The 13,978-nt window shown below is 37.1% G+C and overlaps 1 long non-coding RNA gene across 1 annotated transcript in view; it reads right to left on the bottom strand.

Annotated features, from left to right (window-relative positions):
• Positions 1–3,995: 3,995 nt before the first annotated feature.
• LOC126955610 (uncharacterized) overlaps positions 3,996–13,978 on the bottom strand; it is a 58,214-nt gene continuing 48,231 nt past the window's right edge. The window contains exon 4 of the long non-coding RNA XR_007725999.1: positions 3,996–4,886. This is a non-coding gene — a long non-coding RNA (uncharacterized LOC126955610). The remainder of the gene's footprint in view (positions 4,887–13,978) is intronic.

Here is a 13,978-nt window from a genome sequence, read left to right on the forward strand (position 1 = left end):
CTCATAAATATATACATAAGCCTATAAAAATATTCCCAAATCAAATTCTCAAATCAAAGTTATATATAACAACATTAATAGACAATTATCTAGTAAGTTTTATTTCAGGAATGTGAGGTTAGTTTACTATTGAAAAATCATTAAAGTCATCATGTTAACAGATTAAGAAACAAAACCCATATGATAATTTTAAGGCATAAACAAAGCCTTAAATACAATATGAATAAAATGCATTACCTGACCATGATCAAAATTCTTAGCAAACTCTATAAATATAAAAAGAAATTAATCTGATAATCTATACAAAACCCACACAAAACCTACAGCTAACATTATATTTAATGGTGAAATAGTGAATATTTTCCCTTTAAGGATGGGTAGAAGACAAAGGTATACACCACCATCACCGCTAATGAACTCCAAATGTTCTTGCCACTAAAATAGGGTATGATAAATAGAATAAAACATATAGATAGTGAAGAGGGAAAGGGAAAATATTTAGGAAATTGAATAGTATTATAAGCAATCTATTAGAATTAATGAGTAAATTGAACAAGATCATGGGGCACAGTTTACCAAACGGATTTCTATTCTAGAAACATTTAGAAAACTGGAAAACAAAATAAAAATCTTGTTTACAATACTATGCAAATAATACATTACTTAGGGATAACTAACAAAAGATGTACTGGATAGCTATAAATTTAAAGTATTATTGAGACACTGAATGAGACAAATAAATGAAAGTGTATACTGTATTTATTGATTGGAAAATTAAAAACTTTTAGGATACTAATCTCCCAAATTCTTCTATAGATTTAGTACAATTACTATCAAGATCCTTCTAGGCACTTTTATGAAAATTTAAAAGTTGATTCTAATATGTATATAAAAATGAAAATGACCCAGGATAGACAAGTTAATCTTGAGGAAGAAGTAGAAAAGCTTTAGGGTATACCTTACTTGATATGAAGGGCTTAGAAATTAAGACAGTGTGGTATTGATTCAAGAACAAATCGATGTATGGAACAGAATCCAGAATCAGACCACACATACACAGTGACCTGATTCATGAACAAGCTTCACTGCTGTTTAACAGGCACAAAGATAATCTTCACAATAAATTGTGCTGAGTTTATGAAACATCTACCAGGAAAACAAATGAATTTTGACTCATTTACTGGAAACTTAGGTTTAAGGGACCCCAATTTAATCATAATGAACAAAATAGGACAAACTAAAGAGAAGAAGTGTTCTTTTTTAGACTACATTTTCCCAGTCTTAGAAGGACTAGATAAGATGTTTGCTAATAACAAAGAACTAGAAATTAGAGGCAGTCAAACTAACGGTCTGAGGCATTAGCATTTACTCAGAGATTCTACAACCTAGAGGAACAACTTAGTTACCTGGAAAGTGTTTTAAAAAGACACATTCTTTTCTTTGGGGACTATATCATTTTTTAATTTTAACTTTTATTTTAGATGTGGGGTATACATGTACAGATATTTACCTGAGAATATTGCATGATGCTGAGGTTTGGAGTACGGACCCTGGCACCCTGGTAGTGAGCGTAGTACCTGATAGGTAGTTTCTTAACTCCCCCCCGCCCCCATCCCTCCACCCTCAAGTAGTCCGCATTGTCCATTATTCCCATATTTACATGATATGCACATCCCGTGTATGCTCAATGCTTAGCTCCCACATCGCTGGAACTAAAGGCCCGAATCCATGAACAAATTAATGCAGAACAAAAAAACAAAAGTACATATTCTTAATTCCTAAATAGGAAGTCCCCGACTCAGTAGCCGTAGTACAAGAAGTTGGGCATCTGAGTTCTTAAATGTTCTAAAAATGCTCTGGTATACAGCAAGTGTGTCCTTCTTTGGCATGAAGTTTTAGATAAAAATCATAGTACGAGGCAAGAAATGTCTAGTTATTCTATGAGATTTCCTTGGGTCATGTTCTACACTCCTAATTGGATGAGTCAAGAAGGAATCAAAACCTGGATTCAAAAATCTACGGCCTCAAGAAAGTACTGCATACACTGATATGACTGAAAGTATACATTTTCTGAAAAGTAATATGTCCCAATGTGTCAAAAGTCATAACCTATGATTCAATAATTTGTTAAATTACACTACTTAACCATGGCTAACTTATTATTTAAATATATTTTTATTTAATTATATTATTAATTAAATTATATCATTAAATATATTATTTAAATATACATATATTTAAATATATACAGTCAATGTACTCATGGCCGTTTTGACAGTCCATAGTACAGTCTGCTATATTTTAAGTGCTGAATCCATGTGAGTTATTATAATATGTACTTTATTGAAGCAAAATGTTTCTAGATATAAATGGTAGGAGAAACAGACTATTAGACATATTACCAAAATATTATCAGTGTGTTATCGAGCAATATGATTCCTGAATTCATACCTTGTTTTATATCTTTATTTATCCAGTTTTCTAATAAAACACTAATATGACTTCTATAATCAGAAGAAACTGTTAAAAGAGCATTAGAAAATTACGAGTTCCATGAAAAATCTTATTTGGTAAAAATATTAAAATACCATACATGTAAAAAGAAAAAGAACTACGTAAGTTGTTCCTCTGTGAAAAAAACAAAAATGACTTTTGATTTCTTCAGTTTCCATTTTTCAGAAACACTGGACTTTGACAGCGAAAATAACTTTTGACTGGCTCATTTATAACATGGTATAACATTTATAACATGGTAGTCACAGTTATGGAACATCATATTTTCTAGGCCACTCATAAATCACCTCAGATTTATTGGGGTAGGCTGAATAATGCCCCCAAACCCCAAAGAAGTCCACGTTCTGATCCCTGGAACCTTTGAATATGTTACCTTACATGACAAAAATAAGGGCCTGGTCATCTAATGCATGCAGCATACCTATTATTAAAAATCATGAATGTATGTAACCAAATAGTTCTAAATACAATTTAGTTTCATCCTTTTAATCTACTATTATTAGAAGATGAAACTGGCATAAAGGATAAGTTCACCTTAAGATAAATTATTGTAAGTTGCTGTTTTCTCCCTGGCAGGCAGTCGCTATTGCATTTCTGACAAACAGTGGGTATCATATGTTTAACACATTTTCTTATAGCAACCTAACAACTTTTCATTCACTGCTTTCATTTGGGACTGGCTGTTGATCATAGTTTTGGTATAGCAAAAGAGTCATATGCAGTAAGATGGCCAACTAAATGCAGACAGGTGGAACAGCTCCTACTTAGAGACTGAGACGACTGGCATGCTCCTGACATGCTCCTAACCAGTCTTCCCGAGAGTGGACACAGGGAGGACAGGGAAGCTGGCAGAAGGAGGAGAACGTTGAGAATGCTACATGTAGATAAATTGCACCCAGTCTCGTTCCTGGCCACCAATGGCTCTAGAGGAATGGGTGAGTTGAAATGGCGAAGAGCAATCTGCCTTCACCACAGGCCTCTAGAGCACCGGCAGGAGACCCCTCAACCACCGCAGGCATTCGAATTGGCAGGGAGAGCTGCTTAGAGAAGTGGTAGAAGCAGTAAGCCAGCTGATGTGGAGTCCAGAGGTTTTGGTACAGGAGCATCTGTAGCAGATTAAGGCCAGAGATGGCCATCCTGCTAGGCTTGACTTGCTCCCATAGGAAACATTAGCCCTAGAGGAACTGCTGGATCTGAACACTGCAAAATGGGGCTTGTCCAATAGATAGGGACAGTCTGACCTGAGCACTCCCTGGTCTACTGGCCTCTTCCAGAGCCCCAGCATGCCTATGCCTACTTGCAGGGCAGGCCTGAGTGGTCTGGGGCCTGTGTTATAGTTTCTGTGCTGGCAGACTGTGTGGGACTGGCAGACAGCTCCAGTGGGGCAGCACCTATGTTGAGGCCCCAGCCTACATGCTCCCTCCCTAAATTGTAGCTTCCCCCTGGGCTCAAGGCAACCCCCCCCAGAATGCTCTGTTGGTGTGTCTGTGCAGGTAGGTTTTGCTTTCCTGGCACTGACAGCATGCTGGAGTCCAATCCGCCTCCCCTTCCCTTCCAGAATGCCATTGCAGACAGAGCCTTGGAGGGCACAAAGCCAGCAAGCCCCACACCTACAAGCACCCCACCCTTGTACTAACACTATGCAGCGAACAGTGGATCTTCCTCCATCCTGAGCCATCACTCCTGCTTGAAGGGAACAGAGAAGGTACCCAGACTTGTGCCTGTCACTGCCTGGCCCCTGAGCCAATACCACCTTGGGCACAGCTGTTCACACAGTCTCCAGCAGGGGTCTCCAGCTGCCCCCATCTTCCCCTCAAACCAAGCTGCAAGGGAGGCAGGCACCTCAGAACCCACTAGCACTCTGCCACAGCTTCCACTACTGCTATTGCTGGAATGTGAGGATGGATCTTGCTGTCACTGCACTATGAAAGGCTTTAGCTGACACTATCCATTGGAGTGTAGTGACTTGGGGGTCTGGGAACACCTCAAATTCCCCCAGCTCAGTAGATTCCTAACCTTGAGAAGCCAGAGAGCAAAGTTGGGGTCCAATATATGTCTCCCAGTTAGAACACACAGTTCAGGATTTGGGAGCAGAGTGTTGATCCCCTAAAATCTTCCAGAAATGAAGCCAGTCAACTGAATCCACCTTATACCACAATCAAAACCTCAAAGGAATCAAATAAGATGAAAGCAAACAAACAAACAAACAAAAATCAAAAGGTTGGCAATGTCAAAGACTGAAGGAAGACAAACCCACAAAGATGAGAAAGAATCAGCACAAAAATCTCTGAAAACTCACAAAGTCAGAGGGCCTTATTCCTGCAAACAGCTGAATCATCTCTCCAGCAGGAGTTCTGAACTGTGTTGAGCTGCTGAAATAACAGAAATAGAATTCAGACTAAGGATAGGAAAAAAGATAATTGAGCTAAAGATGTACATTAAAACTCATTCCAAGGAAGCTAAAAATCATGTTAAAACAATGCAGGAACAGACAGACAAAACAGGCAGTGTAGAAAAAAAAAAAAAATGGAACCAACCTGATAAAACTGAAAAACGCACTACAAGAATTTCATAAGGCACTCACAAGTATTAGTAGCAGAACAGACCAAATGGAGGAAAGAATCTCAAAGGTTGATGGCTGCCTTTCTGAAATAAGACAGCCAGACAAGAATAGAGAAAAAAGAAGGAAATAAATGAATAAAACCTCAGAGAAATAGGGGATTATGTAAATAGACCAAATGTATGACTCATTGTTGTCCCTGAAAAAGATGGGGAGAATGGAAGCAACTTTGAAAACATATTTCAGGATATCATCCATAAGAACTTCCCCAACATAGCTAGAAAGGCCACCAATCAAATTCAGAATATATTCCCAACACAGAAGCACACAGATTCATAAAGCAAGTTCTTAGAGAACTTCAAAGAGACTTAGACTCCCACATAATATTAACAGGAGAATTCAACACTCCACTGACAGCATTAGATAAACCATCGAGGCAGAAAATTAACAAAAACATTTAAGGCCTGAACTCAGCATTGGTTCGAATAGATCTGATAGACATCTACAGAACTCTGCACCAGAAAACAATAGAATATACATTCTTCTTCTCATCACATGGCATAAACTATATAATCGATCACATAATCAAAAGTAAAACACTCCTCAGCAAATGGAAAAGAACTTAAATCATAGCAAGCACTCTCTCAGACCACAGCAGAGTAAAGTTAAAAACCAAGACTAACTATTCCGCTCAAAGGCATTCGATTACATGGAAACTGAATAACCTGCTCCTGAATGACTTATGGGTAAATCATGAAATTAAGTAAGAAATCAAGAAACTCTTTGAAAGTAATGAGAACAAAGATGCAACGTGTTATAATCTCTGAGACACAGATAACACAGGGTTAAGTGGGAATTTTATAGCACTAAATGCTCACATTAAAAAGTTAGAAAGATCTCAACTTGACAACCTAATGTCACAACTAAAAGAACTAGAGAAAGAAGAATAAACCAACTCCAAGCTAGCAGAAGACAAGAAATAAGCAAAATCAGAGCTGAACTGAAGGAGATTGAGGTAAAAAAAAAAAAAAAAAAAGCCACTCTAAAGATCAACAAATTAAACAGCCTATTTTCTGAAAATATCAATAAAATAAATAGATCATTAAATATACTAATAAAAAATAAGAGGGAACAGATTCAAATAAACACATTCAGAAACAACAAGAGGCATATCACCACTGACCCCGCAGAAATACAAATAACTACCACATAATGTTATGAACCCCTTTATGCACATCAAGTAGAAAATCCGGAAGAAATGGATAAATTCCTGAACGTGGGTATCCTCCCAAGACTGAAGCAGGGAAAATTGAGTGCTTAAATAGAACAATAATCAGCTCTGAAATTGAATCAGTAATAAATAGCCTACCAACCCCCCAAAAAATCCCAGGACAAAATGGATTTACAGCTGAATTGTACCAGAAGTACAAAGTAGAGCTGGTATCATTTCTCCTGAAACTACAGCAAAAAATTCTGGAAGAGAGGCTCCTCCCTAACTCATTCTATCATCCTGATAGCAAAATCGGACAGAAACACAACACAAAAGGAAAACTTAGGGCAATATCCTTCATGAACATTTATGCAAACATCCTCAAAATACTGGCAAGCAAAATCAGAAAACACTTCAAATATCTTTTTATTTATTTATTTATTTATTTTTTTGAGACGGAGTCTCGCTCTGTCACCCATGCTGGAGTGCAATGGCCGGATCTCAGCTCACTGCAAGCTCCGCCTCTCAGGTTCACGCCATTCTCCTGCCTCAGCCTCCCGAGTAGCTGGGAGTACAGGCGCCCGCCTCCGCGCCCAGCTAGTTTTTTGTATTTTTTAGTAGAGACGGGGTTTCACCATGTTAGCCAGGATGGTCTCGATCTCCTGACCTCGGGATCCGCCCGTCTCGGCCTCCCAAAGTGCTGGGATTACAGGCTTGAGCCACCGCACCCGGCCTCAAATATCTTTTATACCATGATCAAGTAGGTTTTATCCCTAGGATGCAAGGTTGGTTCAACATACACAAATCAATAAGCGTGATTCATCATTTAAACAGAACTAAAGACAAATCCACATGATTATCTCAATAGAAGCAGAAAATCTTTTCAATAAAATTCAACACCCCTTCATGCTGAGACTTCAACACAGTAATAGGGCTGGACTTCAACACACCACTGGCAGTATTAAATAGATCACCAAGGCAGAAAAAATAGCAAAGATATTCAGAACTGGAACTCAACATTGGACCAAAAGAATCTGTTAGACCTCTATAGAACTCTCCACTACAAAACTACAGAATATGCATTTTTCTCATTGCCACATGGCACATAATCTAAAATTGACCATATAACTGAACATAAAACAATAATCAGCAAATGCAAAAGAACTGATACAATAACAAACACACTGTTGAACCACAGTGAAATAAAAATAGAAGTCAAGACTAAGAGAATTGTTCAAAACCATGACATTACATGGAAATTAAGCAACATGTGCCCGAATGTCTTATGAGAACAAAGATACAACATCCCAGAATTTCTGGCACATATAAAAAACCTTTTAAAAGATCAATGAATTCAGGAGTTCGTTTTTTGAAAAAAGTGATAAAATAGACTGCTATCTAGAATATATAAAGAAGAAAAGATAGAAGATTCAAATAAACACAATTAGAAATTATGAAAGGAAGGTTACTGCTGACCCCACAGAAATAAACATAACCATCAGAAAATACTATGAACATTTCTTTGTACATACACTAGAAAACCTAAAAGAAATGGATAAATTCTTGAACACATACAGCCTCCCAAGACTGAACCAGGAATAAGTTGATGTCCCGAACAGACAAATAACAAGCTCTAAAATTGAATCAGTAATAAATAGCCTACCAACTAAACAAAGCACAGGATCTGACAGAGTCACAGCTGAATTGTACCAGATGTACAAAATATAGCTGGTACCATTCCCAGTGAAACTGTTCCAAAAAATTGAGGAGAATAAACTCCTTCCAAACTCATTGTATGAGGCCAGCATCATCCTGATCAAAACCTGGCAGAGTCCCAACAAGAAAATAAAACTTCAGGCCAATATTCTTTATGAACATCAGTGCAAAAATCCTCAAAACAAAACCTTGCAAACTGAATTCAGCAGCACATCCAAAAGCTAATCCACCATTATCAAGTAGGCTTCATCCCCAGGATGTAAGGTTGGTTGAATATACACAAATCAATTAAAGTGATTTATCATATAAAAAGGACTAAAGGCAAAATTCACATAATTATCTCAACAGGTGCATAAAAGGCTTTTGATAAAATTCAGCACCTCTTCACATTAAAAATTCTCAATAAACTGGGTATTGATAAAACTTTTGAACAACTAAGAAAGAAGCAACAGATACTGAGGTCTCCTTAAGGGCAGAGAGTAAGAGGAGGCAGAGGAACAGAAAAGATAACTATTGGGTATTACTGGGCTTAGTTCCTGGGTGATTAAATAATCTATAGAACAAATCCCTATGACATGAGTTTACCTATATAACAAGCCTTCATATGTAACCCCAAACTTAAGATAAAAGCTACGAGTAATTGAAAAAAGAAGGAACAAACCCACAGTCAACATTGTGTTGAATGGCCAAAAGCTGGAAGCATTTTCCCTGAAAACCAGCACAACACAAAAATGCCCTCTGTCACCACACCTATTCCACATACTATTGGAAGTCCTGGCCAGGGCAGTCTGGCAAGAGAAAGAAATAAAGGGCTTCCAAATAGAAGGAGAGGAAGTAAAAATATACATGTTTGCAGATGACATGGTTTCTACCACATAGAATCAGTCCAAAAGCTCCTTAAGCTAATTAACAACTTCAGCAAAGTCTCAAGATACAAAAATCAATGTGCAAAAGTCACTAACATTTCTATACATCAACAACAGTCAAGCTGAGAAATGTAATCTCAATCTTCCACAGGAAGAATAAAATACATAACTGGGAAGGTGAAAGATCTCTAAAAGGAAAACTACAAAACACTCCTCAAAGAAATCAGAGATGGGACAAACAAATGGAAAAACCTTCCACAGTTATGGATAGAAATAATCAATATCATTAAAATGATCATGCTGCTCAAAGGAATTTACAAAGTCAACACTATTCCCGTTAAATTACCATTAATATTCTTCACAGAACTAGGAAAAAAAAAACAAAAAACCTCTTAAAACTCATATGGAGCCAAAAAAGAGCCCAAATAGCCAAGACAATCTTAGCAAAAAGAATAAAGCTGGAAGCATCATGCTACCTGACTTCAAACTATATTACAAGGCTACAGTAATCAAGGCAGCATGGCACTGGTACAAAAAAACAGACACATAGCCAATGGAAAAGAATACAGAACACAGAAATAAGGCCACATGCCTACAACTATCTGCTGTTTAGCAAACTTGGCAAAAACAAGAAATGGGGAAAGGACTCACTATCCAATAATTGGGGCTGGGTGAATTGGCTAAAAATGTACAGAAGGTTGAAACTAGACTCCTTTCTGACACTATATACAAAAATTAACTCATGATAGATTAAAAGCTTAAATGTTAAATTCAAAATAATAAAAACTCTGAAACACAACCTAGGACATCACATTCTGAACTTAGGAACAGGGGCAAAGATTTTATGACAAAGGTACCAAAAGCAACTGCAACGAAAGCAAAAATTGACAAATGGAAGGTAAATAAACTAAAGAGCTTCTGCACAGAAAAAGAAACTATCATTAAAGTGAACAGACAACCTACAGAATGGGAGAATAATTTTGCAAACTGTGCATCTGACAACCATCTATAAGAAACTTAGACCAATTTGTAAGAAAACAACAAACAACCTCATTAAAAAGTGGGGGAAGAATATGAACAGATGGTTTTCAAAAGAAGACGTACGTGCATCCAACAAGCACATGAAAAAAGCTCATCAGTGATTATTAGAGAAATGAAATCAAAACCACAATTAGATACCATCTCACAACAGTCAGAATGACTATTATTAAAAAGTCAAAAAATAACAGATGCTGGTGAGGCTGCAGAGAAAAAGAAATGCTTATACACTGCTGGTGGGACTGTAAATTGGTTCAATCATTGTGGAAGACAGTGTGGTGATTCCTCAAAGACCTAAAAACAGCAAAACCATTACTAAGTATATACCCAAAGGAATATAAATCTTCTTTCATAAAGACATATGCACATATATGTTCATTGCAGCACTATTTATAGTAGCAAAGACATGGAATCAACCTACATGCCCATCAGTGATAGACAGGATAAAGAAAATGTACATATACACAATGGAATACTACGCAGCCATAAAAAATGAGATAATGTCCTTTGCAGGAAAATGGATGGAGCTTGAGGCCATTATCTTTAGGAAACTAACACAGGAACAGAAAACCAAAACCAAATATTCTCACTTATAAGTAGGAGCTAAAAGATAAGAATACATGGACACATAAAGGGGAATAATAGACATTTAGGCCTACTGGAGGTTGGAGTGTGGGAGGAGGAAAAGGAGCAGAAAAAAAATAACTAATGGGTACTGGGCTTAATACCTGGGTGATGAAATAATCTCTACAGCAAATCCCTATGACAGAAGTTTTTCTTTATAACAAATCTGCACATATAACCCTGAACTTAAAATAAACATTTAAAGAAGAGAATCAAGTAATATCTCTACACCTCTTCTACTATTTTGAAATGGGTTACTAAGGTGGTCACTCAGACAACTAGATAAATGAGAGCTGTTGTGTTTATTGTTTTTGAGAGTTAGTTTTTGCACTACCTTAGCAAGCAGCATCTATTAAAAGACTGGTCAATGTCTGTTGAATAGAAAATATGAATTCTTTATGGGGAAATAACTGAACCTGAGAAGAAAGAACACACATATAAAATACATTGCCTTTAATTCCTTTTCCCATTTTCTTTTTTTTTTTTTTTTTTTTTTTTTTTTTTTAATTTATTTATTATTATTATACTTTAAGTTGTAGGGTACATGTGCATAACGTGCAGGTTTGTTACATATGTATACTTGTGCCATGTTGCTGTGCTGCACCCATCAACTCGTCATTTACATCAGGTATAACTCCCAATGCAATCCCTTCCCCCCTCCCCCCTCCCCATGATAGGCCCCGGTGTGTGATGTTCCCCTTCCCGAGTCCAAGTGATCTCATTGTTCAGTTCCCACCTATGAGTGAGAACATGCGGTGCTTGGTTTTCTGTTCTTGTGATAGTTTGCTAAGAATGATGGATTCCAGCTGCATCCAAGTCCCTACAAAGGACTCAAACTCATCCTTTTTTATGGCTGCATAGTATTCCATGGTGTATATGTGCCACATTTTCTTAATCCAATCTGTCACTGATGGACATTTGGGTTGATTCCAAGTCTTTGCTATTGTGAATAGTGCTGCAATAAACATACGTGTGCATGTGTCTTTATAGCAGCATAATTTATAATCCTTTGGGTATATACCCAGTAATGGGATGGCTGGGTCATATGGTACATCTAGTTCTAGATCCTTGAGGAATCGCCATACTGTTTTCCATAATGGTTGAACTAGTTTACAATCCCACCAACAGTGTAGAAGTGTTCCTATTTCTCCACATCCTCTCCAGCACCTGTTGTTTCCTGACTTTTTAATGATCGCCATTCTAACTGGTGTGAGATGGTATCTCATTGTGGTTTTGATTTGCATTTCTCTGATGGCCAGTGATGATGAGCATTTTTTCATGTGTCTGTTGGCTGTATGAATGTCTTCTTTTGAGAAATGTCTGTTCAGAGGAAAACCTAGGTAGTACCATTCAGGACATAGGCATGGGCAAAGATTTCATGTCTAAAACACCAAAAGCAAGGGCAGCAAAAGCCAAAATTGACAAATGGGATCTCATTAAACTAAAGAGCTTCTGCACAGCAAAAGACACTACCATCAGAGTGAACAGGCAACCTACAGAATGGGAGAAAATTTTTGCAATCTACACATCTGACAAAGGGCTAATATCCAGAACCTTTTCCCATTTTCAAAGTTCACAATCTGCTGGGAGATATTTGTTAGAATGATATATGTGTTTCATTTCATTCAGATAAGCAATACAAGAACTTTGAAATCTTAAGCATACTCTGTACATTACAACCTCACAAATTAGTTGTGATCTACAGTTTCACTGTAGTTTCTTTTTCAGAAAAACTGGTTGGTCTTTTTTATTCTTTGATTTACATTATTGATCTGGGACCATCTTAATTTTCATGTAACTGCATATATCTTCATTATACCATAGGAAGTACTGAGTGCTTTACTTCTCTGAGCCTTTCACAGTTTCATCAGCCTTTTGTAATATGTACTTCCAGTGAGGCAGCAACTGGAGATCAATGTGGAGAATAACAAGGACATCGCAGGGCTGTAAAACCTCTTCTCTTGAGTGCCATTCCTGCATTTGTTCCATGACAAGGAATTTATGAATACCCCCGTTGGACTTTTATGACTACATAAGCTAGCCTAACCCTGTGCTTCAGGCTTGGACACAATAATTTATACTGCTTCTGTTTTGCTAAATTCCTGGCCCTGCCACAAATATTTTTATCATTTCTTATAACTTACAGCTAACTAAACAAGCACACATCAGTTATAAACATCTTTAAAACACTTTATTTGATAAATTACTCATTGGCTTAAGAATTATCAAAGTTTTCATAAGAAGTTTTCCAAAATGCTAGCATTCTGTCTATAGCAGGGACAGCTATCTGTGCAATAAGAAAGTCATGGTCCTTTTCCACGGCATAGAGTTGTTGCCCCAAACTGGCAGCCAAACCATGATCCCCATTTTCTAGGAATAAAAAGAGAACATAAAAAATGCCTATATTCCCCGCCAAAGTGAGTGATATGTGAATATGATTTCTCCACCTTCTCTCTTCTTGATTCTGCAGCCTGGAGGGCAATGGACAACCTTAAAAGCCACATGTTGCTGATGCCAGGAACTGTCAGCTTTGGTTCCTGAATGCTTGTCTTCAGCTAAGGCCACTGCCCTTCTTCTTTCCTGTCACATATCAGGAACATCTACTTTTTAATTTATGTGATTGAGAAGCAAACGTCTGTTGTGGTAAGCCACAGATATCTCTAATGTTTACTTATCTATACACTACTGAATATATTATTCTAGTCAATATTTCTTTTACATAGTTAATTTAGGTTAATTAGGCACCAATATCCAACATATGCTAAGAAATCCTTATTATTTGGGGATCTAATAATTCTAAATTATGATAGTTTATATTATCACAGTGGAAATTTACATTTACAGCTTCAATGAATAAATGAATTAATAAACAAACAAACTTTAAAAACCAATTAACTAGGTAAATACTACTTTAAGAAGACACATGTACACATTTATTAGAGCCAAAAAAGAACACTTGAATAAATTGAGTGGTATGTGATACAGATTAATAAGCTCAGTGTCAAAGACAGAGAGGCCTGGCTTTGGTCTCAAGGTCTGCTATTGTAGCTGGATGATTTTGTACAGGTCTTTTAATTTCTCTACTTTCTTATTTGAAAAATGAATATATTAATTGTTTCTACCTTAAACTGTGACTCAGCTTCGACACAGATCACTACTACCACCGATGGACCTCTGATGAACCCCAGCTATGCTGAACAAATTTTGGGTGATGTCAGAAAGACATTCAATAGATAAGGGTGGCATACAATACCTCATTCATAAAGTGACAGTGGAGTAATCAACAGCATGGAATGGAGAAGGGGTGAGGGAGGGAGTTCAGGGAAAAGTCCACCACATACCTAAGCAGTTTGCTTCACTCCCCATGGAATCCATGATAAAGCTATCTGATTAACTCTCCACTCCCACTGCTGCGTGGTCCAAGCCCAAAACTCTGCTATTAGAGAAAAT

This window comes from Macaca thibetana, chromosome 5, assembly GCF_024542745.1.
Source record: "Macaca thibetana thibetana isolate TM-01 chromosome 5, ASM2454274v1, whole genome shotgun sequence".
Taxonomy (NCBI): Eukaryota; Metazoa; Chordata; class Mammalia; order Primates; family Cercopithecidae; genus Macaca; species Macaca thibetana.